Source organism: Hemiscyllium ocellatum, chromosome 4 (assembly GCF_020745735.1).
Source record: "Hemiscyllium ocellatum isolate sHemOce1 chromosome 4, sHemOce1.pat.X.cur, whole genome shotgun sequence".
NCBI classification, from domain to species: Eukaryota; Metazoa; Chordata; class Chondrichthyes; order Orectolobiformes; family Hemiscylliidae; genus Hemiscyllium; species Hemiscyllium ocellatum.
The window spans coordinates 9,706,127-9,733,810 of NC_083404.1; the positions used below are offsets into that span (position 1 = coordinate 9,706,127).

The window sequence follows — 27,684 nt, forward strand, 5'->3', positions numbered from 1 at the left end:
ATGAAAAGAAGAAAGAGTGGGAACAACAACAAAAGGCTGTGTATTACAGAGTGGAAAATAGGAGAAGTCAATTGACAAAAATAATTGATCAAGCAAGGCTAAAGCAAGCACCAATAAGAAAATTAACACAATCCTGGCTAGTGTTACAATGAAATTGACAATGCATCTTTGCTTTTCTCTGAACTATTTTGTGCAAAAGCTCACAATTTGAAATAGCACATCCGAATTCCTCAAGGCTCCACACGAACACATACTAGGAGCAATAGTTGGCGCTCTCTCCATGGATGCTGCCCGATTGTTGGGATTTCCAACATTTGTTGTTTTCAGGCCCCTTAGGATCTTATATATGTCAATCTAGTCGCCACATCCTCCCCTAAGTTCCAAAAGGATACAACTTAATGAGTCCACCCTTTTTTCATAAGGCAACATGTAAATACACATCTGAGTCTACTGGAGAGTCTTTCAACTGCTTCCAATACATCTATATCCTTCCTTAAATAGGGAGACCAATACTATGACGAAGCTCCAGATGTAGTCACACTTTACACCATACAACTGAAACATAATGCCCCTAACTTTTACATTCAATTCTCATAATAAGCAGTAACCCTATTTTCACCTTCCTAATTCCTTGTTCTATCTGTATACTAACCTTTTGTGGTTCATGCACCAGGACACCCAGATCCCTCTGCCCGTTTTAGATAATATGCTTTTTAAAAGAAAGCTTCTTGATATAGTGAATAATTTCAAATTTTCCCACATTATACAGCAAACACTTTATTAACAGGCACCTGTGGGACCAGGAATGTGCCAGCTGGTTTAATATTCTGTTTGATCAAGAGGTCCTTATAATCAATAGAAAGACACACATTAAGGTGAGAGAAATGTAATGCAGGGGGATACACATCACTGTTATATGTTATCATCAGCATAAATCAATTAAATAATACAACTTTGCCTTAAATATAACTTACCAGCAGACAGTCTAATTTGCAGCATCAACTGATTACTCTGATATCGCAGAGATCATGATAATAAAGTTTCCAATAATTTAGGAATATAACTTTTATTGGTTTATCGTGAATGCTGATTCATAACTTGCCGTTAAAACAAAATTTGCTGTTTCCACTTGCCAGCTCTTTTCAAAATCACTTTATCTATCCTTATCTCCCATCTATTTGCGTTGTCAGCAAATTTAGCAAACAATCCTTCCATCCCTCCATCCAAGCCATTGATAGAGATTGTAAATATGATACCTCTGCACTGATCTGCGGCAGACTACTCCTCGCATGTTATTAACCAGGAGACAAACCATTTCTGCCTACTCTCTAGCAATTCTTCTATTCAAACCAATGTTACACTGTATAGCAGGAACTTAATGGTCTGCAATAAGCTGACACCTTATCAAATGCCTTCTGGAAAAGTATATAGTACATCCAGCCGTTATCCTTTAGCCACACACATTACAGCTTCAAAGAATTTCAATAAATTAGTTGAACACAAAACTATGTTGATTTTTTCTGATTACTTAGAAAAATTCAAGTGTCCTGTCTTAATATCTTCAATAACAACTTCCAACTGTTCTAAAGATGAAGCTGACATTACTTGAAAAATTACTACAAATTTCAATGTTCTATCCAGCTGATCTACAAAGTATATTCCGCACTTAAAATGGTTTAAAAACTTAAGCAAAAACAGAAGTAAAAACACAAAAAAGTTAATAGCATCAGAAAGCTAAAGATAATTGGGTTTACAGATAGGTGGAGGCAGCAACAAAAAGCCTTTCTGACTAAGTCAAACAAAAAAGGGAAGAGATGCTGACGGAGTTGAAAATCCCAATTACTAATGATATTTTCAGTCAAAGTGTAATTAAAGGTGGAATTGCAACAGACAACATAATTGCCATGACATTACTAGCAATTCAGTGCTTCTGATTATACAACTTTAATCAGTAACTTAAGAATTAAGCCACTCAGTACAGGGTCCCATCAATGGCTCACAGTCTATCTAGAAAATACTTAATCAGATAGTCAAGGAAAGTACTGATATAGAAATTTCAGCAGTAGATTATAAAAAGGAAAAAGAATTCCAATTTACTAATGCTAACAATCAACCTGTTAAACATCAAATGTTAACAGAATCAAGATCACTTGTGATGGTCCTCCATTGCCACAGCACCATTCCTTTTCCAACATGGTCATCCTTGGCCTCGTCCATTGCCACACAATCAGACCACAAATTGGACGAACACCACCCTCATCTTCAGCCTCAGCAGCCTGCAGCCCGTAGAACTCAACATGGAGTGCTCTAACTTCAAATAGCCTACCTTCCATCACCCCAGTCCCTACCCCTCCCTTCCATTCCTCTGATCGAACCTTCCTTCCAGCTACCACCGGATTCTTTCCTCCGAACCAACCAGGTCATACTGGCTACCTTTACTTGTGTTCACCTGTCACGACTTCATCACTACCACCCCGTGCCCCAACACACACCCCCTTCCCCCCCTTTATTCACAGCTCCCCTTACACCAGAAACATCAACTCCTCCAACTCCTGATGCTGCCTGGCTTTGTGTTCTTCCAGTCTCCTGCTTGTCTACCCTGCAGCCAAACAGCCTGCTAATGACAACAGGGTTCACAGTGAAAAACTAAAATATAACTAGAACTTAAGAACCATGCTGTAACAAAGAATTACCACTTGAAGCCCAGATGTAAAATGCAGGATGCTTCACTGTTGAAAATACTTTCTTTCAAATGAAACATTGATCCAAGGGTCTATAAAAGAAAAGTACTGCAGATGCTAGAGGTCTGAATTATAAAGAAAGCACTGGAGAAATTCAGCAAATCTGACTGCATCCAAGTAGAGAGAAAGTAAGCTAACATTTCAAGGAAGAGTCACATACATCCACCAAACTGCTGAGTTCCTCCAGCTTTCAGGTGAAATAACAAATGAGCAGCGCACAGACAGCTTGTGACTCTAAATAAGCTTAAAAATCACAACATCAGGTTATAGTCCAACAGGTTTAATTGGAAGCACACTAGCTTTCGGAGCGGCGCTCCTTCATCAGGTGATATCACCTGATGAAGGAGCGTTGCTCCGAAAGCTAGTGTGCTTCCAATTAAACCTGTTGGACTATAACCTGATGTTGTGAGATTTTTAAACTTTGTACACCCCAGTCCAACACCGGCATCTCCAAATCATGACTAAATAAGCTTGTTGGACGATAGCCTGGTGTTGTGTGACTTCTGATTTTGTCTATCCGAGTCCAACACTAGCACCTCTGCACCACAGCATCGGACCACTGTTCCGAGAAATGGCAATCTTCTGTAAATTGTCTCTCCATTCCTCTTATGGGACAAAAGGGCTTTTTTGTTCAGGAGTTTCAGATCAGAGCTCCTTCAGAAATGCAGAGTCAGAGATATTATTCTAACATATTCCTGATTGTACACGCCAGTCAGGAGAATGCAAACCAAGAATCCTTTCAGCTGCACTGTTCTGAGGTGAGGGTATGGTGTCAGCCGAGTAGGATGAAGGGGGCCAGTTGAGTGACGGTTTAGTTGAGGAACGTGGTTGCCAAGGTCTGGGTGGGAGGGGTTCAGGGAAGACACCGTCAGGTCTCAGGTAAAGGGGCTTTGTTGTGTCCTTGAAATAAAGGAAAATCAGCAAGTTGAGGGTGGGGAGGGTATCAGCTCAAGGTGGTGCAGTTCAGTGTGGAAGAGATAAATCAGAGGTCAGTTGGTTTTAAAATCATAATTTTCCTAAGTAACTATTTGCTTACTGCAACAGAGCCTTCCAATTTCACTGGATACATTTGAAGAATTCCAATCATAGGGGAAACTTTCCAGTGAAATCCTACAAAGGATGCGATGCTGGGGATTCCAGAAAATCAGAGATCAAACAAAGGTCTTTCCTCATCTGCATTGTTCTTAAATTTGTAATCAGGTTGTAGGTAGCACTGACAAGATCACACTTAATACCTATGCCAAGTTATCACGACACAGTGGGCCTCTTTCTCGGAATATGACACGAACGAGCATTCCAATGCCACACTGAAGCAGACCTTTGCTGGCATTATTTTTCAAATGAGTCATCAAATCAAAAAGTCCTATGTAACAAGAATCTGTTTAGATAAACATCAAAATATAAATAGCACCAGCAGACTGCAGATCATAGTGCGCCCATGATGATAATTAGGGAGAGAATTCCAGCTTGCTGATCCAGCAGCAATGAAAAAACGATACATTTTCAAGTCAGAAAGGTATGCAACCTGGAAGTGGTATACGTCACTTTAACACTGCTATTATATCCTTCGCATTTGAGGTCTGTGGACACGAGGAGGTGTGGAAGCAATGTTGCTGCAGTACACTAGTTCAGCCTCACTAGGGTTCCCAGAGTTGTCACAAAGGTTGAAGATTTTTAAAACTCTGCAGAATTCCCAATTTAGATGCTGTTAACAGAAAGCATGTACAAGATTTCTGCACTTAAGAAATGCTAATTCCTACAAAGAGATAAATTCCAACTATAGATAGCTAATTATAAAACATCGACAACTTGACAAGTTAATACTCTAACCCACTTAAACCCCCCCCCCCCACACACACACACACAAGGCCACATTCAAAGTGTGTGATATTAATGAGCACGAGCAAAAAACTGGAGCCAATAGGAATCGGGGGCATACTCTCCGCTGTTTGGAGTCATACCTGGTGCATAGGAAGATGATTGCAGTTGTTGGAGGTCAGTCATCTCAGCTCCAATACTCCCTGCAGAGTTCCTCAGGGTAGTGTCCAAGGACCGACCATCTTCAGCTGCTTCATCAATGATCTTCCCTCAAAGGTCAGAAGTGGGGATGTTCACTGATAACTGCACCCTGTTGAGCTCCATTTGCAACTCTTCAGATACTAAAACAATCTAACTTCAAATGCAACAAGATCTGGACAACATCAAGGCTTGGACTGACATGGGGCAGGTAACATTCACACCACACAAATGCAGAATATCACCTCAAGTCTAGAAGCCACCTAGAAACACTTCAGATTTGGTGTGAACTGTTCCATCATTGGAGGAGTTGTGAATGAAATTGAATACTGTACAACCATTAGCAAATTACCCTACTCGTGCCTTGTTACAGAGGGGTCAATATTGAAGCAACTCATGATGCTCTCACAGTGACCTACCCAGAAGCTGGTTCTCTCCATTTCCCTTGATGTGCAGTGTCAGACTTTCATAGAATCAGATACACACAGCATAGAAACACCCTTCAGTCCAACTCATCCATACTGACCAGATATCCTAAATAAATCCAGTCCCATTTGCCAACATTTGGCCCATATCCCTCTAAAGCCTTTCTATTCATATACACATTCAGATGTCTTTTAAATGTTGCATTCATACCAGTTTCCACCACTTCTTCTGGCAGTTAACTCCATACATGCACCACCTTCTGCTTGTAAACGTTGTAATCTTCAGTTATTCCCAAGAGCGTCACAATTAAGTTCAATGAGCAAGTGACTAGCATAAAGAATAAGCGATGTTTCCTGTTCCCTTTCTCACAGGTGCTTAAAGTCCTCTTCCCAAGGGAAAGATTGCCCTTCAAGGTTCTCGATCTTTCACAGTCACAGCCAAAACATTTGCTGATTCCATAATCAACCATGGACAAGTAACCCTGAATATGGGGCTCTTGCTTGGAACTGGGATCCAAAATGGTGCAAAAAAAAACTCTTGAAAATTTGCCTCAAATAATCTAGACCGTCTTCCTTGCTGCACAGCAATACAATCCCAATTGCTGGAAGATTTTTCCAACTGACAGGTTTCACTTTAGGGGGAAAATGGCTCAGAATAATAAATATCTGTCTTTTTAAGCTACAAACTTTCTTCCAAACAACAATACATCACGTGTTTAATATTCACTGGTCTCAATCATGCAATAAAAGCAAGTGAAATGATTGATCAAATTAAACTTTTAATGTAAATGGCTCTCATTAACAGAAAAGCACCTTAATAAAAGGTGCAGAGACCAAGGAAGCTTTTACCAAAACAGCTCTTTTTTTGTGATAAGTGATTAGGGCAGAAAATCTCAATTACAGAATAAAATTTTACATTTCATTGAAATATTCAACCTATCATTTAAATTGGTAATTGATGGCAAAATGGATCATGCAGAGAAGTCCAGTGTGACACTAAACTAATTAGATCAGAAAGATTTACCCTAAATTAGCTGAATTCTTGTGTGCATAGGTAAACAAGGAAAGCCTGCTGGACAATATATTTCACTGATGTGCAAATTAATAAGGCATCTCTCACCAGTAATACAAGGCCATGGGAATGCTGCATACAAAAAAGGGACTGGGAAAGGTTGTTACTGATCAATTTGACCATTTACACAATCCAAAGGAGGGAAGCAGGCATGCATCATGCATGTGCCCGTGCGCTGCGCGCGCGCGCACACACACACACACACACACACACACACACACACACACACACACACACAAACTGGATAAACACTTCATTTCTACCATTTAGCGACTTGTATGCAAGTAATTCAAAATGGATCATGCAGAAAACTAGTAAATTTTTTTTGGCTTTCTTGAATGCATTTCTGTTGAAAGCTGAAACCTATTACTATACACCTATTAGCCCTGTCACTTTGTCAGTCAGTAAATCAAATAGATTCTACTGACAGGTGCTATCTTTTTACTCTTTTTGAGCTGCAATTTGTGGAAATACGAAAAAGGTAAAATTTCATGGGCGTAAGGAACATTTTTCTGATGCTAGGTATATACAACAGCATAAAAAACACACAAGCACAAAATATTACAATGAAACACTGTCCTTTTTTATGCATTTGCAAATATCTGAAGGTACTGCTTTGTTTCTTACATTTTCGTTCTCTTTCTCTCACTTCTCCATCTGGTCTCATTTTAGCCCAGATGGCAAAACCACCTGGACATCTCCACAACTGCTTTGAAAACCAGTTACTGTAAGCCAACAGGAGGCAGACTTTGCAGTGTGGAGTCGTTCTCCCTGCCAATTTTACTTTGCCCCAAGGTGAAGTAGTTGCTTAGCCAAGAATAAACAAAAGTCAGACATTGAATTGTAACAAGGGCAGAAATTCTCTGAGTCAGATTCTAATGCTCACAATAAATAAGTTTCCAGTGTGTACAATATAATGATTTAGCCTGATAATTATAATAATCAATTCCAAAAGGGTTTCAAGCTTCATAATGAGGAATCCTCTCTTTGGAATTCAAGTCATTATTTATTAGTTTATGTTGAATTGCATTCTTTAGACAAGCAGGGAAGAAAATGGCTACTACACAAAAAGATGTGATGAAATGGGCCTTTGCCAAGGAATCCAAGCTGAATGCTTTTTAGCTAGATTTCTACTGACTGCTGTTAAAGAAGTGAAGTTAATATTACCTTCATTCCGGTCTTTTTAAAGTCCGATGGGAAGAACACCTCCAGTTCCAGCCTCAGAAACATTTAAGTACAAAGTCATCGGCAAACCAACAACCTTAAACCAGCTAGGTAAAAACAATGACTGCAGATGCTGGAAACCAGATTCTGGATTAGTGGTGCTGGAAGAGCACAGCAGTTCAGGCCGCACCCATTCCTGATGAAGGGCTTTTGCCCGAAATGTCGATTTTACTGCTCCTCGGATGCTGCCTAAACTGCTGTGCTCTTCCAGTACCACTAATCCAGAACAACTGAAGTAAAGTAAACCAAAGCACTTAGAGGGAGGCAAGCGGTAGCTTATCTCCTCTGTCATCTATCCAATGATAGCTGACAAGCGAGCTACACAAATCCTTTTGACTTGCTAATCAGATACGTCCTCTTAGCCTCAAACAGCTAAGTACTTGAAAATTCCAATGGCTGCTTTTGCAAATACCTTTAAAAAAATCCTGTTAACTAATATAACAAATTATAATTGAGTTAAAAACAGTATTATGGCCTAAAACATCAGCCATCTATTAAAATATAATTAAATTATATGGATAAACTTCTGTTAAGTTACAATACAGAAATCAGATGTGAGTTTTTGAATCAAGTGTGCTGACATTTTAAATTTGAAAATTATAAGCAACAGAATTTAAGAGGGAAATTTTCAGCCAAAACATCCTATAATGATACATTTTTATAACATTATAGGATGTTGTAAATTTTTTTGAGTGCTTCTACAAAAGAAAAGAAACAACATTACCCAGATTCGGTGTAGTGTTAAACAAGTGTCCCACTGTGAGAGGGGCCATCTTATGCATGAGGTGTTAAACCAAAAGCTCTGCCTGCTTTTTCTGATGAATGTGAAAGTTCCCACAGCACTTTTCCAAGTGAGTTCTCATTGTGTCCTAGCCAACCTTTCCACCATACCCAGTATCAATAAAATAGAATGAGTCATTGATATAACTTTGTTAGTCTCAAGATTTGCCATGTTTTCCTCCATCATGAAGTACTTCATTAGCTGCAACACACAGTTGGGATGTTTTATAGATGTGAAAGGCAATTTATATATGCGCACACAAGCTCTTTCTTTCTACTACACTACAGGCCTTATGCAGCCCAAATAATCTGGAATACCATAAAATATAACTGATTTCGAGGAACCAGTGTTGGACTGCAATGGACAAAAATTAAAAATGACACCAGGTTATAGCCTAACAAATTTATTTGGGGGCACTAGCTTTTGAAGCGCTGCTTCTTCATCAGGCGGTCATGGAGCAGGACCATACGACACAACATTTATAGCAGAAGGTTACAGTGTCATGCAGCTGAAATATATTAAACTTAGATCAAGACTTTCATCTTTAAGGATGGTTTTGCTAGTCTCTGTTTGTTAACATGTAAATCCCAAAACTCCATTTAAGTCACATTCTCAAGATAACTTCAGGTTTTCTGACAAAATGTGTCATCTCAGCTCAGACAATGCATTAAAGGTGTGAGTGTTGAGTCAGACTGGTTCTATTCCTAAAGTGGGATTTACAGAATCTTACAATAAAATAGAAGTTAAAATCATCTGGGGAAAAAAGAAAAATCAAGATTTAAACTTACCTTGGCTTTACTCCAACAACACCCTTAAGGCATTTCTGTTCCAATATGATTGACAATTTTCAGACATATTCCTCTTGACTCTGCCAAAAAAGAAAACAATATTTATCAAAATTGAACATTGCCACACTATTCCTTCACTCAGATTCTATACTTGTGACATACTACAATGGTTTAATTATTGCAATAATGATTTACACTTTTGGACCTAGCACTGAAGACAAATTGCATCATGGGATTTGTGAAATCAAAACATTAGAATGTTATTTGAGGTGATACCAAGTTGCTAAATTGGATAAACATCTCTTTTCAAGGCAGCAAGCTCATCTGTGAATGAATATAGGGCTGAGAGCAGGAAAATCATTACTATTAACTCTTAAGGCTCCTAGGTTAGGTAAGTTTATACATTTTCTGGACATTTCATAGCATATCACTCCTCAAAATCTAAACTAGTAAATTAATTAATTTTAGGCTATAAACATGAATGTGGCGCAAAACACTGTATTAGGAAGAGATGTTCAGTTTAGGGGGTTAAAGTAGAGCACCTCACTCTTTTATTTTACTTCATAGAAAGGTATACATGATCAAACATGAATGCTCCATTGCAGTAAGATTCTATCTGCATAAACCCTTAAAAATTATCAAACACTGATTTTCTTTTGAAAATCTGCTTCTCACGACAGCACAAAAAGAATTTTCCCAATGGATAGAAACTGTTTCCTGCATTCTGTTACTCAAATGTACCAGCAATCAAGACATCAACATCTAAAAGTTGTTAACCTGATCACTTCCCATTCAGAAGCAAAAAGAGAGTTAAACTGACATTTTTACGGCTTAACTTAAAAATACTTAAGTAAAATATGCTTTAACATTTTTATGTTAAAACATCATAGTCAACAATTAATCTATTTGAGAACTGCAACTCAAGATCCAAACTATAATATGGTGACAAACTATCACTAAATGGCATTTGAACTTCTACACCAAAAAAAAGTGATAGACGTTGCTTATACGGACTTTTGTAAAGCCTTTGACAAGGATCCGTGTAGTAGACTAATTGGCAAAGCTAGATTATATGGGAGTTGAGGTGAGCTTGCCAATTGGATATAAAATTGGCTTGATAGGAAGAGACAGAGGGTTGTTTTTCTCCCCCAGACTGGAGCCCTGTGACCAGTGGGGTTCCACATGGATCAGTACTGGGTCCACTTTTTGCCCATCGTTTATTTTCAGGACTTGGATGAGAATATAGAAGGCATGTTTAATAAGTTTGTGGATGACACCAATATTGTGTTCAGTGGACAGTGAAGAAAGTTAGCTAATATTATAAAGAGACCTTGATCGATTGGTTCAATGAGCTGACAAGTGTCAGATGGAGTTTAATTATCTAAGTCTGAGGTGTTGCATTTTGGTAAAATAAACAAGAGTGGGACTTTTACAATTAATGGTAGGACCCTGGATAGTGTTGTAGAAGAGACAGACCTAGGGGTTCAGGTACATAATTCTTTGACATTTGCGTCAAAGGTAGAGGGGGTGGTTAAGACAACAGTGAGTATGAGTGCCTTCATTGCTCAGACCATTGATATAGGAGTTGGGATATCATATCGAGGTTGGACAGAACATTAGCGAGGCTTCTTCTGGAGTACTGTGAGCAGTTCTGATCACCCTGTTATAAGAAGATTATTATTAAACTGGAAAAGGTTCAGAAAAGATTTACCAGATGTTACCAGGAATGAAGAGTTTGAGATATACGAATAGACTGGAAAGGCTGGAACATTTCTCACTGGAGTGTAGATGTTGAGGGGTGAGCTTACAGAAGTTCATAAAATCATGAGGGACATAGATAGATTAGGTAAACAACAAATATCTTTTCATTCAGATGGCTGAGTTCAAAACTATGGGGCAAACTTTTAAAGGTAAGAGTAGAAAGTTTCAAAAGGAACATGATGGGCAACTTTGGTTTTAGACAGATAAGTACAGGAATAGGAAAGGTTTGGAGGGATATGGGCCAAACACAGGCAAGTAGGACTAGTTTAGGAACACTGTTGCAGTGGACTAGTTGGACAAAAAGGGTCCTTTTCCATGCTGGATGACTATGACTATGACTTTGAGTGCGCCTTCTCCCGGATTTCGACTGAACTATGGTGTTAAATTTACACCTCATGCACAGTACACAGACTACAATTTTAACTGAATTCCAAGCACTGCACGCGCGCGCACACGCACACTTACTTCCCTGCATACAAATGTTATGATGCAGAGTACCAGCTGTGGCAATGCAGAGTACCAGCTGTGGCAATTCAGATAACACAATTGAAGTTACGTAACTATTAAAATCTAATATTAGCAATATGATCTTAGGGACTCTTCTTCCTGATCTGCACTCAAATTACTTCAATATGTAGAATATTAAATAATGTTCAGAAAAAAAATCATGAAGTAGCCTGGTTTTTAGAAAAGGCATTCGATACATGCAACTTCATATGAATATTAACTGGGATTCACGTTCAGTGCAAAAATGCTGCAACTGATTAGTTAAAGGTTATATGGAAAACAAACAAGAAACACCTATATATTATATATATTACAGGCCTCCAACAATGCAAATAAACGGCTTTACATTGCTGGGGCAAAAAAATGTATTTTGCAAAGCCCAGCTCAAATAATTCTTCGTCCAAATAAGGAAGTAGGCCAGACCTACCTACAATAGGTCCTCCATTGGCACATAAACTGCAATCAGGCCACAAAAGCAGCAGTGTGAAAATAGGCCGAGCACAACTTTCAATGACAGCAACACAGGTGAAATCTCCCCAGTGTCTCTGCCAATATTTCTCTCTCAACCAGCCTCACATTGCTGTTCAAAAATCAATTACAAATCTGAGATTAAGGACAGTCAATTCAAAAGTACTAAATTCACACAAAGTGCTCCAGGTTGCTTGGAGAAGTTTTCAAAGGCAACTTACTTTAATTGTTAATCTTACGAGGAACTTTTCAAATTTCTTTAGTAGCCCAAACATACATCACACACAGACATTCTTGGTCAGTCACGTGGATGGAGATCGTGACTTACCTAAATCTTTATAGTTAAATCGGTACTCCCATATCGAACACCAGTTGTGAGAAGCACAGAGTGTGTGACAAGGGCACAGAATGCACTGTGGACAGGGGACTTCAATGTCTACCATCTCAACGGACTCAGTATTACCGCAGCTAGCCACAAAGACATGACCCCCTCTCCCTCGTAGCCCTACACATGGATGAAAAAAGCCACCATTTCGACTGGGACAACACATCTATCCTGGGACCGGCTAAGCAAAGCCATGCCAGAGAATTCCTAGAGGCTTGGCACTCCAACCACAACGTCATAGACAAACACAGATCTAGATGCCATCTATCAACCCCTCAGAAAATGAACAGGAAATGACATCATCACAAACCCCAGGGACCTCATCCAGGAGAAAGATATAAATAGAAAGCAGGAGACAACAGCTTCGCTTCACTTGGAGGTCACCACTGATGATGTTACCTAGCCAGGTAATGAAACGTCTGGATGTCAAACCTACAGCTCAGCGAGCAAACCTACACCCCACCCCTCAGTAATACTGTTACTGACAGAGGCCAAACGTTACTTGACTAGTTCTATGGCAGATGATGGGGTAGCCAACAAAAAGGATAAACCTAATTTGCTTCAACTTCACTGTCTGATAATAGTTTCCTTAGTGAGCTGGGCCCAATAGCTTTCCACGTTTTCAGGCAAAGTGTTGATTCTTTTTTCCAACCAGGAAGCTGGAGACAGATGGAAGGTGAGGCAGGTTGTAGATGCATTCACCATGATAGCATTGGTAAGAGTGACCATCGCATAGTCCTTGTGGAGGTCAAGTCCCACTTTCACATTAAGGCTGGTCTCCATCATGAACGGTGCTGTGCTAAATGAAACAGACGTCTGCCATGGCCAGAGGTGATGAAGAGAAAGTATATTCCGGTCAGGATGAAAGGGAAAGCTGGTAGGTATAGGGAATGCTGGATGACTAAAGAAATTGAGGATTTGGTTAAGAAAAAGAAGGAAGCATATGTCAGGTACAGACAGGATAGATAGAGTATAAAGAAAGTAGGATTATACTTAAGAGGGAAATCAGGAGGGCAAAACGGGGACATGAGATAGCTTTGGCAAATAGAATCAAGGAGAATCCAAAGGGTTTTCACAAATATATTAAGGACAAAAGGGTAACTAGGGAGAGAATAGGGACCCTCAAAGATCAGCAAGGCGGCCTTTGTGTGGAGCCACAGAAAATTGGGGAGATACTAAATGAATATTTTCTATCAGTATTTACTGTGGAAAAGGATATGGAAGATATAGACTGTAGGTGGTGACATCCTGCAAAATATACAGATTACAGAGGAGGAAGTGCTGGATGTCTTGAAACGGTTAAAGGTGGATAAATCCCCAGGACCTGATCAGGTGTACCCGAGAACTCTGTGGGAAGCTAGGGAGGTGATTGCTGAGCCTCTTGCTGAGATTTGGAAGGGTATGGGCCAAATGCTGACAGATGGAACTAAAGTATAACTTTAAAACCAGGTCATATCATGCAACAACTTTAATTTTAAAAACTGATATTTTCAACATTAAATCTCAACTAGAATATTTCATCTGAATCGGTTCAGTCTCACATTTTGTTAGATGGTGATCTGTTATTACTTTTCACTAGTGCTTTCTTTTCTTCAAAAAAAAGTTGCAAAAGATGACACATTTTATTCTGAATCAATAACCATGTCGCAGAAACAACCATTCAGTACTTGGGATCTTCAGATTATACTTTGTTAAAAATAATTTGGAAGTATGTTCACACTCTATTCTAAGCACAAATGTTTTTGGTGATGAAACAGCATTTTAGATTAAAGGCTTGTACTTCAAAAGGTTAACCTAGAAGGGAAGCTTTATCAACTGAATTTGAAACATATTTGCCCACAAACTTATGTACAGCTGCCATAAAATGTGTCCATCAAAGTATAAATAGGCTTTTAGGCATTTTCTTCAGCACTTAATTTGAGTATTAAATAAAATGGATACAGTTGCTGCAGTCATATTTTCAATGGAACATTAAAAAAAAGTGTTTTGACCACAATGTCACGGGTCTCTTGAAAGCTGGTCAGGTGAAGCAATTTTCAAAATCATTTCTCTGATGATTAGAGGGAGGTATTGTGGTGCAATGATAGCATTCCCACCTCTAGACCACGGGTCCTGAAGTTAATTCCCACTGGCTCTAGAGATGTACAATAACATCTCTGAACAGACTGATTGGGAAATACCTGATCACTAGACAGGAATTTTGGGTACATTCTCTTCATATACAAAAAAATCAATCTTGTATGATTATGTACTACCTAACATCTTGTGGAGGTGCTAGTGTTGGACTGAGGTGAACAAGGTCAGAAGTCACATGTCACCAGGTTATAGTCCAACAGGCTTATCTGAAATCACAAGCTTTCCAAAGATGATAATGGAGCAGCACATCGAAAGTTTGAGATTTCAAATAAACCTGTTAGATTACAACCTGGTGTTGCGTAACTTCTGACTTTATTTCAACATGGGGGAGTTACAAAACCTATTATTCCCTTCTGCAAGTGACAGAGGGACATGTGAGACGACTAAGACTTCATTAGATGCACAAGAAATTTGCACATACAATATAGCACTTTGAAAAGATTCTAGAGAAATAATTTTGACTCATTAGTTAGATAAACGCATGGATTTCTACATAAGTGGTCATTTTGAAATGCCTGTTAGGTTGGTTTTGCTAATGGTTACAAAAAGTCACATTCAACTTGAAAAAAGGCTAAATTGAATCTTTCTTTCGCAAAATCAACAACAGTACAAACATCACTAAAATGCACTGCTTAAGTAATATGTACTACAGAATTTTATTCAATATCCTGCAAAACTTGAAAAATGGTGTAACTTCCTACTAGATAAACAAATATTTTTCAGTTTATTAGATTTGTGAGTAAACATAAATAACACATTCTATGTAGAATACATGAAATGCTGTTGTAACAACTTGAAGAGTACATTACAAAATAACAGATTGCTTTGTTCAAATTTAGAAAGTCAGGCACTGAAGACTAAAACTGAAGCCCAGTATTTACACACATTCAAGCTTTTACTTATAGATTATATACACATTAGAAACATGCACCTCTGAATATTGACCAAAGCTTTACTTTTCTTTTTTAAAATTGGTATCTCCTAACCAATCTGTTCAGAAATGTCAGGACACACCTCTGGAACAAGTGGGACTTGAACTCAGGCCTCTGGTTCAGAAGTAGGTACACTGTCCCTGTACCACAACAGCCTTTTTTTGTTTTTCTGGTAATCACCTAGATAGTGCCCACCAGATGTATTTAGTCAAATGAAATTAATTAAAATGCTCAATTCTCACTTGCCAACTTGAATCTTTATTAGGCTCGCGTTCGTTCGACTTTCAAGTTATTTGGGCTGGCATATCATGCAGTTTGCTTTGAAAATTAGCTCAGAAAAGAAAATCTAGAATTATTTTAACTTGTCTAAATTTTTTTTTGAGGGGGGGGGGGGGGGGAGGGAGGGGAGGAGGAGTTTTACTTCTAATAACTTTTCTCATAATAAAACCGATAGGAGGACCGCGAAATATTGTCCGGCTCTGAAAATGATCATCAAATATTTGTTGTGATTACAGACATGGGTCTGAGTAGTCACCTAAATACTCTAAACAATTCTTTGGCAGACAGTGAAAGGCCTAAGAATCTACACAAGCAGAAGTTTGAAGCTTCAGGTCACATACTGGTCGCCAATTAAAACCCATTCAATAGAAAATGTCACCAACTTTATGGTATAACTCCTAACATTTTTGCCATGTTAAAAGAAAACCTATTTCAGGACTCAAGGTGTCAATTGCAAAGACTTTAAATGCAACAATTGCATTTTATTTGATTTTCCAATTTCCCCTTTTTGATTAATGCATTTTGCCAAATTTTTCATTTTGAAAGTCATACTGTAGATACTTCAATTAAGACCACCTGATTTATGATAGCTAGACAATTTATAAATGCAAAATCTGAAATAGTTCTTTTCGTTCATTCAAGAGAATGAGGGCATCACTGGGTAGGTCAGCATTTATTGAGCATCCTGAATTGTCCTTGTGAAAGTGAAGATAGGCTGCATTCTTGAACTGCTGCAGTTTTTGAGATGCAGGAGCAATCTCACTGCTGTTAGTAAGGGAGTTCCAAGATTTTAATCAACACTGAAGGAACAATGATATTGTTCCACGTTAGGACAGCATGTGGCATAAAGAGAAGCTTTTGCAGGTAGTGATGTTTCCATGCATCTATTATCTTCATTCTTCCAGGTGCTAGAAGTTGAAGATGCCATCTAAGGAGCATTTGAGAATTGGTGCTGGTACATACTGCTGCAACTATGCAATGGTGAAAATAGTGAAGATCCAAAACGGAGATGGGGTATCAATCAAGTGGTCTACTTCGTCCAGGATGTTTGCAAGCATTGTTGGAGCTGTATCCATCCAAAAAAAACTGAAGAGAAATTACATCACATTCCTAACTGGTGCTTTGTGGATGGTGGACAGGCAATGGTGAGATAGGAGTTACTGCAAAATTTCAAACCCTGGCCTGCTCTTATTACTGCCCTATTTAGACGGTGGATCCAGGTCAGTTTCTGGTTAAAAACATTGATAGTGGTAATGTCATTGAATATCAAATCAGGTGGTAGAGTGGATTAGATTCCCTTGTTTAAGATGGTCATTGTTTCACATGGCCCAAGGGTTCCTTGCCATTCATTGACTCAAGCATGAATGGTGTCAAAGTCTTGAACTGCTTCTCTATCTGAGACAGTGCAGATGATACTGTACACTGTGTAATCATTAACGAATATCCCAACTTCTGACCTTACGATGGAGGGAAGATAGTTGATAATAGCACCCGCGGGTAGCTAGCCTCGGACACTTTCTTACAAAAAAAATTTCGTTCACAGGATGTGGGCATTTCTGGCTTGGTTAGCATTTTTTGTCCAAAGGGCAGTTAAGAGTCAACCACATTGCTGGGGTCTGGAGTCACATGTAGGCTAGTCAAGGTAAGGACAGCAGTTTCTTTTCCTAAAAGACAATAGTGAACCAGATGGGATGTTTTCCTGACAACGGTTTAGTGGTCATCTTCAAACTTAGAATTTCATATTTCTAGTGAATTCCAATTTCACCAGCTGCCATGTTGGGACTTGAACACTGTCTCCATATCATCAGACTGTGGTTCTGGATTAATAGTTTAGTGACATTACCATTGTGCCATGGTCTCGCTAGTTAAACACTGTCACATGATAATATTAACATTGCAACATCTGTTCTAAGGCAAATTCTAGCTTGTGGAAAAACTTCCAAAAATTCCATCTGACAAATTCCAAATCTCATCTAATGTAGTTTAGAGAATGCCTTGGAGTAAACGAATTACTAATGGTCATAATAGTTCTCCCTATTGGTCTGCCATGCTTAGAAATGAACACAGAACTACAAATGGAAAATAACGTGACACTAAACCTCAACATTTATGACAGTAAGTGTGATGCTTTATAATGATGGATGAGAAATACATTTGATGCTTCAAAATCAGAATGCAGTTGCCTACATCAATCTTCGATCCAAATGTGTAAAATCTCATAGAAGAGCAAACCAGAATAATTTATTCAATCAGAACTGCATTCTGTCGAATGATTGCCACAGAATATTGCTAACACAGTAAGGCTTTAACTTAATTGGTGAACTAAAGAAAATTTGCAGCAGGATTCTTCTGAATACTATAAAAAGTAATATATTTTTTGAATACGAAATGGCTCAAGACTTCTAGTCCCATGGTACACAAGCTTGCACTTGTGACTTATATATGCCGATGCTACTCAGTAAGCAATGCTAAAATACTATCCAGATATACAAACAGGAAAATACAACAGAAGTAAATCGCTTACACACCATTGCACACTCCTATCTCACCATTGCCTGTCCACCATCCACAAAGCACCATTTTAACTAAGTGTTCCAGTAGTGATGAACATTTGAAGAAACGCTAATTGTAAACTTTCAATAAATGCACATAGGGACATGCAACAAAACATGGCTGATAAATTTTTGCTTCATTAACTATAATTTATGTTAACTAAATATAGGATTTGCAAACAAAGCAATACTTTAAAACAACGTAATTATTATTCAGTAAATGTATAAAAGATTTCCTAAATTATAGCGAAGTTAAATTAACACATTGGACTTTTCTACATTAAAAAGCACAAGCCTCTATAGATGACAATATGACAGATGACTAAATATGGTAGATCTTTTCCAGTCAGCCTATTAAGAGATGTTATTACATTTCTAGAGCAGGTGGGATTTGTACCCAGGCCTCCTGAGTCAGAGAGAGGGATACGACCAGTACACTACAAGAGCCCATGACTAAATATTATAAAAAGAAATGAACATAAGGCCATTTGGGCCTATGTTTCGTTTGGTTCAAGTGATCATAGTTCCATCCAAATCAGGAGTTACAAGTTGTAGTACAAAAGTAGGTGCCCGAGGTTGACAGTTAATGTAGTTGCAAGGGAGTTCTGCATGGTGCAAAGTATCCCATCTTTGATGAGATATTAAACTGAGGGGCTGTTTGTTTAGCTGGCATAAATGATCCTGTAGTATTCCTCTTCACTCCCCTCTCCCCACCAAAAGAGTGAACAAGAATGGATAGAGACACAGCAAATAAACAAACAATCAACCAACACCACATAAAAGCAGATTAAGTAAGTCATAGCATACTTTCACAAAGAGTAAAAAAAGAGATGAAATGTGCAAACCGCTGGTCTGCAAAGCATGTCTACTTCACCGTCAATCACTAACTGTCTGCACTGGTTTCGGCCCATCAAGTCAGTGCCAGTCAAAATAAATTCACATCTTATTTTGTGCTTTGGGAGTCCCTGAGATTAGGAAAGATGCTGTATAAGTGGGTGACTTACCTTCCATGAACACCTGATACTCTGAACAGTTTTGGGCCCCTTATCCAATAAAATATACTGGCATTGGTGACAATCCAGAGAAAGTTCACTAGGCTGAAATACCAGGTATGGAGGGACCATCTTAGGAAACTTTGAGTAGGAGGCAACTATAATCTTTAGAATTTAAGGGATCAAGATGACCTGAGCAAAACATACAAGATTCTTAGGGAGCTTTATATCGAGATGCAGAAGAGTTGTTTCCCCTTGTGAGGGAGGATAAGGCCAGGTGGAAGAAAGGGTGGCATTTTAAGGCTGCAATCAAGAGGAACTTCTTCACTGAGGGGCAGTGAATCTTTGGAATTTTTTTTAATCAAAGAGGGCTATTGAGGTTGGATCATTAAATGTATTCAAGGCTGAGACAGACAGACAGTGTTTTTAAATCAGTAATAGAATTAAGAGTTGTGTGGAAAAGGCAGTAAAGTGGAGTTGAGGGTTATCAGATCGGCCATGATCATTTTGAATGGCAGAACATGCTCAGTGACTGAATGGCCTACTTCAGCTCCTTTGTCTTATTGCCTTATGCCATCAACAGACCAAGATGACCTACACTCAAGAGGCAGACTTGGGGAAGAAATAGCCAAGACACTTAACATGTGCTGCCAAAACGTTTTCCCAAACAGTAGATTTGTCACAACTTGTACCAAATGGGAGTATATCTGACCAAGGAAAAAAATTAATGTGGATAACAGTAGATCAATTAGGTGTCACGATAGTACTTGAAAACTGTTTAAGATCATTATAGGAGATACTATTTATAGAAACGTCAGTAGGGTAAAAAATGAGGTCTGCAGATGCTGGAGATCACAGCTGAAAATGTGTTGCTGGTTAAAGCACAGCAGGTTAGGCAGCATCCAAGGAACAGGAAATTCGACGTTTCGGGCATAAGCCCTTCATCAGGGCTTATGCCCGAAACGTCGAATTTCCTGTTCCTTGGATGCTGCCTAACCTGCTGTGCTTTAACCAGCAACACATTTTCAGCATAGAAACGTCAGTAATCAAGGACAGTCATGATAGATTTGCAAAAAGCAGCAATGCTTGATTAAGTAAATCTGGTGAGGCTGAAAACAAAAGGAATGTATTCAAATCAATATACTTGAGCACTTGAGAAAGCACAGAAGGGGCTTCTGGAAGATCAAGGCCTATAATGCTAAAAGATAAAGTAGTAGAATAGATGGAAGGTCAAAAGGTAGAAAGCAAAGAACCATTAAATGGATGTTTCTCAGATGGGCAAGATGTTAGTTGTACTAGATCCAAGCAATTTTTGTTGGGATGTCCCATTAAACAAATTATTTTGGATACTAGAGTAATAGATATAGAAGCTGGATCAGCAAGCAATGGAAAACAAAGAAGAGCACAGGATCAGTAAGTGAGGGACAGGCAGATATGTAGGAAGTCTAGTGTACATTGATTAATACAAATTGCAATTTGAGAAAAAGAATAAAACAAAAAAAAAGATAGATTGAAGGGTACACATGTTATCTCTCAAAGTCAAACTTACTCCCAGAAAAAGTCATCCAAGTCATCCAAAATAGAATTCTGGGCTTTAATATAGTAGGGTGATTACTAAAGGCAATGATGAATTCATACAGTATGTTGGTTAGCTGACTGCTGGAGGCTCATAGTCCAGTTTTGGCATGGTGAAGGCAACGAATTGTGCAAAATAGAGACGAGACTTAGAAGAATTACTTACGTATCTTGTGGCGCAGAGAAATCTATGCAAGAAATCTAAGAAAAGGAGGTCAACATTTTTAAATTGAGTCCAGAACACCAGAAGTGTTTCTAGTTTTAAAAAAAGTGCTGCAAATCTAGCATTAATATTAAATTAACAAATGCTAGAAACTTAAAGGTCTCATATGATAACTGGTTATTGAAGCAGACATTAGATTGTATTGTGGAAATCAACAGAAAATATTAAGTGGGACAATAACAGAATGACAGGATTTATATCAATTCTTCCACTAGGGAAGATCATAATAAATGTGTGAAATGAAGAGCGAGAGTGTGTGCTGGTGAATGCAAGTCTGGCAGCTTTCAGAGTCCTGGTCATAGAATCATCGACTCATACAACACAAACAGCCATTTGGTCCAACCAGTCCGTGTTGACCATAATCCCAAACTAAACTAGATCCATTTGACTGCTTTTGGCCCATATCCCTCCAAACATTTCTTGCTCATGTATGATCCAAATGTCTTCCGAACATTGCAACTGTACCCTATACCGAGAAAACAGAGTTAGGATCACTGGATTTGAAACAACCACACTGTTTTTCTCTCAACAGATGCTGTTGAGTTTCGCCACTTTCTGTTTTTGTTTCAGACTTCCAATGTCCGCAGATCTGTGCGGTTCTGCTGAAGGTTTGATAATGATTTCCAGCAAAAAAAAACACACGTTGACAATTTCCACAGGAGCTACGGAAAACAAGATACTGCAAGAATAATGTAGTTTCAAGTGGTTTTGCAACATAAACACATATCTGAATCAAGGTATGAAATTGAAAACACCCTGCAAATATGTCATACCCATGATACACTGCTGTGGAAGCTCCAATGCAGTCCATTGATCTGATAATTTTTTTGCTAACTGACCACAGAAATCAAGATGTAAAGTGTAGATCAATGCAGTGTGTTCAAGGAGGTACACTCATCCCTAAAAGGTGCCTTAACTCCAACGTCAAAAACAAATGTGAATTTTTCACTTCTGACATCTGTCCAAGAGAAATTGCCAAATCATCATCCATTTGTAGACAGCTGTATGTTAAGAATTCGCAAACTGATCCAATTTTTTTTTAAATGAGCTGCCTGCTTCCAACATATTAACAGTATTAGATCAATATTACTTTGTTTCACCTCATCACTCTGACTGCTTTCAATAAGGGGCCTGGGGGGGGGGGGCAGCTTTTTCCTCAGTGGTCCGTGGAATGAACTGGCAGAGGAGGAGTGGTAGATGCAGTGGTGTTGTGTATAGCGGGCCTCAGCCCAGGTTTCACAGAAAAAAGTCTAGAATGTTAACACGAGGAAAACCTTTATTCATCATTCTAGATCAATTTCAATCCCACGTCTGAAAAGCAGCATGCAAATCCAGTCCACACAAATACAACTCCAGTGTTTATACATCAGCTAAGCCTTGCACCTTTGTGGTTTTTATTTGGTTTCACATCCATTCAAAAATCAAACTATTGATTATACAAGTTCCTGCTCAATGTGGGTTTGAGGAGAGACCAGATAGGCTGGGACTTTTTTCCCTGAAGTATCGGAGATTGAGGGGTGACCTTGAAGAGGTTTATAAAATTACAAGGGGTATTGATAAAGATGAATAGTAGAAGTCTTTTCCCTATTGTCAGACATTTCAAAATTAGAAGGCATAATTTTAAGGTGAGGGGAGAAAGATTTAAAAAGGACCACTTTCACACAAAGGATGGTTAGTGTGTGGATTGAACTGCCAGAGGAAGTGATAGATGCAGACACAGCTAAAACATTTAAAAGACATTTGGATAGGTACACAAATAGGAAAAGGTTTCAAGGGATACAGGTCAAACACAGGCAAATGGATCTAATTTAGTTTGGCAAGCTTGGTAAAATGGACGAGTTAGACCTAAGGGTCTGTATCCATGCTATATGTGACTATGGTGATTACCTACCATTAAAATACAAACATTTCCAAAAGATCTTTTTGAGAACAGATTGCTAACTGAAGTGGAGCACATCCAAGCAGAGAAGTGAGGCATCCTTCTCTTGCCTTTCCATAACCAAGAGTACAACTTTGTTATGAAGAGATAAGGAGCTGATCTTTATCTCAAATATTGACAGAAACATGACTAAGCAAAATAACTGGAAGCAAGCGCCCAACTGAAGCAGTCCATGTTCAAATGCAACACAATCTGGACTATATCAATGCTTCAGCTGACATGTGGCAAGTATCATTCACACCACACAAATGCCAGACAATGACCATCACCAATAAAAGACAATCTAACCACAATTCCTTGACATTCAAATGGTGTCATCATTACTGTATCCTCCACTAACAACAACCTGGGAGTTATCAATGACTAGAAACTCAACTGGATTTGCGAGCAACACACACACAGGCTACAAAAGCAGGACAGGGGCTAGGAGTATTGTGAGTAACTCACCACCTGAATCCCCAAAGCCTGCCCACCATGTACGAGGCACAAGTCAGGAGTGCGATGGAATACTGTCCACTTGTCTGGATGTGTGCAACTCCAACGACATTGCAGAGACTTGAACCACCCAAGCCAAAGCAGCCCACTTGAAGGGCATCATACCCACTCCCTCCACCAACAATGCTCAGGAGGAGCACAATCAACATCCTCATATAGTTATCACTTGAGCAGTATTCAACTGGAACTAACTTAAAGAGGTCAGAGTCGAAGAGTGTGGTGCTAGAAAAGCACAGCCAGTCAGGTAGCATTTAAGGAGCAGGAGTGTAGACATTTCGAGCAAAAGCTCTTCCTGATAAGACATTCCTAATGAACAGCTTATGATGGAAATGTCGATTCTCCTGCTCCTCAAATTCTGCATGACCAGCTGTGCTTTTCCATGTTCTTAAGACTCTGATCTCCAGCATCTGCAGTCCTCACTTTCGCCCAGTACAAAGAGAGGTGACAAATATTGCAGTGAGTAATACACCTCCTGGCTCCCCAATTCCCACATTTGGCTCATATCCCTCTCAACCCTTCTTATTCATATACCCATCCAGATGGGTTTTTAACTGCCTCCACCACTTCCTCTGGCAGCTCATTTCATACATCGACCACCCTCTGCATCAAAACGTTGCCCCTTAGCTCTCTTTTAAATCTTTCCCCTCTCACCTTAAACCTATGACCTCTAGTTCTGGATTCCCCTACCCCAGGGAATACCTTGTCTACTTAGCCTACCCATGCCCCTCATTATTTTATAAATCTTGATAAGGTCACCCCTCAGCCTCCGATGTTCCAAAGAAATTAGCCCCAGACTATTCAGCCACTCCCTATCGCCCAAACCCTCTAATGCTGGTAACATCCCTGAAACCTTTCAAGTTTCACAACATCCTCCCTATAGCAGGGAGATCAGAATCGCACACAATATTCCAAAAGTGCTGAAAAAGTGTGTTGCTGGAAAAGCGCAGCAGGTCAGGCAGCATCCAAGGAGCAGGAGAATCGACATTTCGGACAGAAGCCCTTCTTCAGGAAATATTCCAAAAGTGGCCTACCCAATGTTGCGGCCATGCAGGACATGACTTCCCAACCCCTACACTCAATTGCACTGACCAAAAAAAGGTAAGCATACCAAACATTTTCTTCACTATCCTGTCCACCTGCAACTCCACTTTTGAGGAACTATGAACTGCACTCCAAGGTCTCTTTGTTCAGCAACACTTCCCAGGACTCTACTATTAAGTGTATCAGCCCTGCCCCATTCGTAGCTGGACTTCAAATGAGGCAGGTCCATACTCCAAACCTTTCCTTCATCTATCTTTCTATCTCTCATCTTAGAATTCCTGCTCAAAACTCATCTCTTCCAAAAAGCTTTTGTCAGGTCTCCTAATCTCAGGTTTAGAGTCCATTTATTTCTAATTACACCACTGTGAAGTATCCTGGCATATGTTCTCATGCGAAATGCTGTTATGCAAATATGTTGTTACCTGTTGGCCATGAACATAAAGGAACGTGTGGTGTAAAATGATATGATGGAAGTTTGGCCTAATCAGCTTGAAAAGTCATCCATAAAATAGGAATGCATTGAAGTTAGATACACAACAAAGGAAAACAAGAGAGTTACAGAGGTGAAAGCTGGATACATCCAAAATGTGTGCACCCCCGTGGTAGATAAGTGCCAAAAAAAGACCAATTCAGTACAACCAATTCAACTTTAATTTCTAAACGTTACTGTCCTTGGGTGCAGGCAATTCTTGACTTTTGATTTAGGAAATAGCTCAAATGAAAATACAACTCCCACAGGACAAATGTTTCAGGAGATGTAGTCCTACAAAAAAAAAGGGTTTAATTGCGTCCGATTTGTTTATTCATTCAGACTCCAAACCAAATCCAGGTTTTCAAGATAATTGTGTTTAACTTTCTGCTTAGTGTCAGAAGTTGTTGATACCATTTTACAGGTTTTGTTCGACATTAATTGCATATCTTCATAAGGATGTAACGTGAATTTTGATTAAAAATTTAAAAAATTAAAAAGTTATTGAAATGTTAAACCACACTTGCAATACACTGCACAAAGTCTTTGTGTACTCATTAGTCTAAAGAGTCTAGAAAGTTTAAACTTCATCTCAACATCTGGCTGCGGTGTCAGATTACAGAACGCCAGGGAAAATAGCAGCAGGGTCACTAACAGAAGCAAATACGGTTACTGCAAATCTGCCTACCCATTCAGCACTCACATGAAAATACCAGGCACAGAGTTGTCAACAATTTCCAGATTTCCCCTAAATACAGCAAGGCTAATCAAAAATTTAGTAGCTTCAGTGCCTGTAGCAAAGTTCTGGTATCCACTGAGTTCTATTCCAGATTCAAGCCAGCAGAAAGTCTCTAGAAACTTTAGTCTCATTCCCTGTTAATATGGAAGATTTTCATAAATTCAAACAAGTAGATATTCTAGTCATTTGTAAAATTTTGTCATCGACATACAACTTGAAGAAAACACAAATTGAGCGTTTACAGCTTCTGGTAGGCTCATGAGTAGGGACATACATTTTCAAATCTCCTGAGATACTCTCACTGCAGTTGTTATAATTCCTTCCCAAGCATGATGTAACATGATCATAATTAAACCTAGAGAGACAGACAGGGCACGTGCCAGAGGAGGAGGAGGAGAAAGCATTTTTCTTCAGCATGGATCCAACGTTTTACTGCTACTGTTTATCTCTTTTGGGTGGGGAAAAGAATCCAAGAACTATACAGAAAAGCTCTTTCCACATGCAAATTCTCTCCCACGCAGCTTCCAAAAGGCATAAACTGAAAAAGAACTTTGCTTCAAAAGTGTTGCATTGACCCCCTTACAATTAAGTCTCATGCACCAGTCATCCATTCCCAAGGTAAAATCCTGCAGCAAACCTCTTGGATCCATGATATAAGGCGGCAAGATGCTCAGTCACTGCAAGTGGCTAATGTTGGGCAGAGGACGTCAGGATCTAGTTTCATTGTGATAGCCTTGCATACACCTGCCATTAAAAATAAAAACAGCCTCCTACCACTGATCATTAAAACAAAATGAAATCATCGAAAAAAACTTCAAAAATCAGAGGATGGATAATAAGTAGATATAAAATTCTCTTTAACTTGCAACATTTCAAAAATATTTCACACACTAGAGAAGTTAGGAAAAATTCAGATCCAATGAATGCTCAGTTCATTTGTATTGCACTTTTTATCAACACAATCCATGAGAATATGCCTCACAGCCAAAAGTGTTTTCCATCATGGCCAACTACTGTAACACAGGAAATGATCAAACTTCTTGATTAATTTCATTTCAAAGGGGCAAAGAGACTTAAATTAGAGAGTCTGAAGTTAGCCAAGGCAATAATTCTACAATTCATTATACACTGGAATAAGATTTGGATGTGGGAGATACGAGAATTCTTTCTCACTTTCCATGGACACTGACTGTATGTTGCAGTTCCATACTTCCTGCAACTCATTCCTATCACCAGAGGCCTAGTAAACTTGGTGGAGCACTACTAACTACAGCAACCTTCTATTTACATAAACTGGCCAGGATTTTGATCCCTTCATTACTAAATACTTCCAAATTGCAGATAGTTAACTTCTAAAGACAAGAGAGTTAATGCATTTAGGCAAGAGAAAGGAAAATTGAACTCTTCAAAATTTATTGCTTCCACTGGAAATTATTTGGACATCAGAATAGCGTTCTTAGATGAGGTGGGACATAGTTAAACTTGAGAAAATATTTAGAACCGTGTTAACTGAATCAATAATTCATGAACATACTGAACACAAGTAGTAACAGAAATCAAATATACATTTTATTTGCAAGACAAATCCTGCAACCAACGCAGAGATTTCTACAATCCAGGACACAGTGATCAATAGTACTGAAATAATTATTTGCTAATAAAAAAGCTGCGATACATCATTGCCCAGGCATTTTACTTTTGACTTCTATCTGGTCTAAAATACTTCGATAAAGCTCCTTGAAACATTAATCATTTTAATCAATGAGCTATTTCCAACCTGAAGTTACTAACTGCAATCTAAAATTTAAACACATACAATGTGTTGGTATGCGAGTTATTTAGCTTTTGCTTCGCTTTCCATCAATTGCCCCAAGGGTTTTCTATTGTTTGGACAGAATAGCAAGATTCACATTAACTTTATAAGCATAGCAAAACGCTGGCTAAAAAGTTTCAACTCTCACCTTCATTCCAGACTTCAAATCAATCAAAAATCAATCATCACTGAGAAACACACAATATTACTCTTCACAATTTACAAATACACTCCCAACTTTGTAAAATATCAATGTTGCTTTGGAGGGTCACAGGATTTGTCCAAGACCATGAAGTGGTACTCTGATAAACATTTTTGATTTAATTACGAA

At 38.8% G+C, this 27,684-nt stretch overlaps 1 protein-coding gene across 8 annotated transcripts in view; it reads right to left on the reverse strand.

Moving 5' to 3' along the window:
* Positions 1-27,684, reverse strand: part of ncoa2 (nuclear receptor coactivator 2) — a 294,076-nt gene that overhangs the window by 194,094 nt on the left and 72,298 nt on the right. For all 8 annotated transcript variants that reach the window (XM_060822730.1, XM_060822735.1, XM_060822736.1 and 5 more), the window contains exon 2: positions 9,048-9,127. The gene's annotated coding sequence lies outside the window, so the exon portion shown is untranslated. The remainder of the gene's footprint in view (positions 1-9,047; positions 9,128-27,684) is intronic.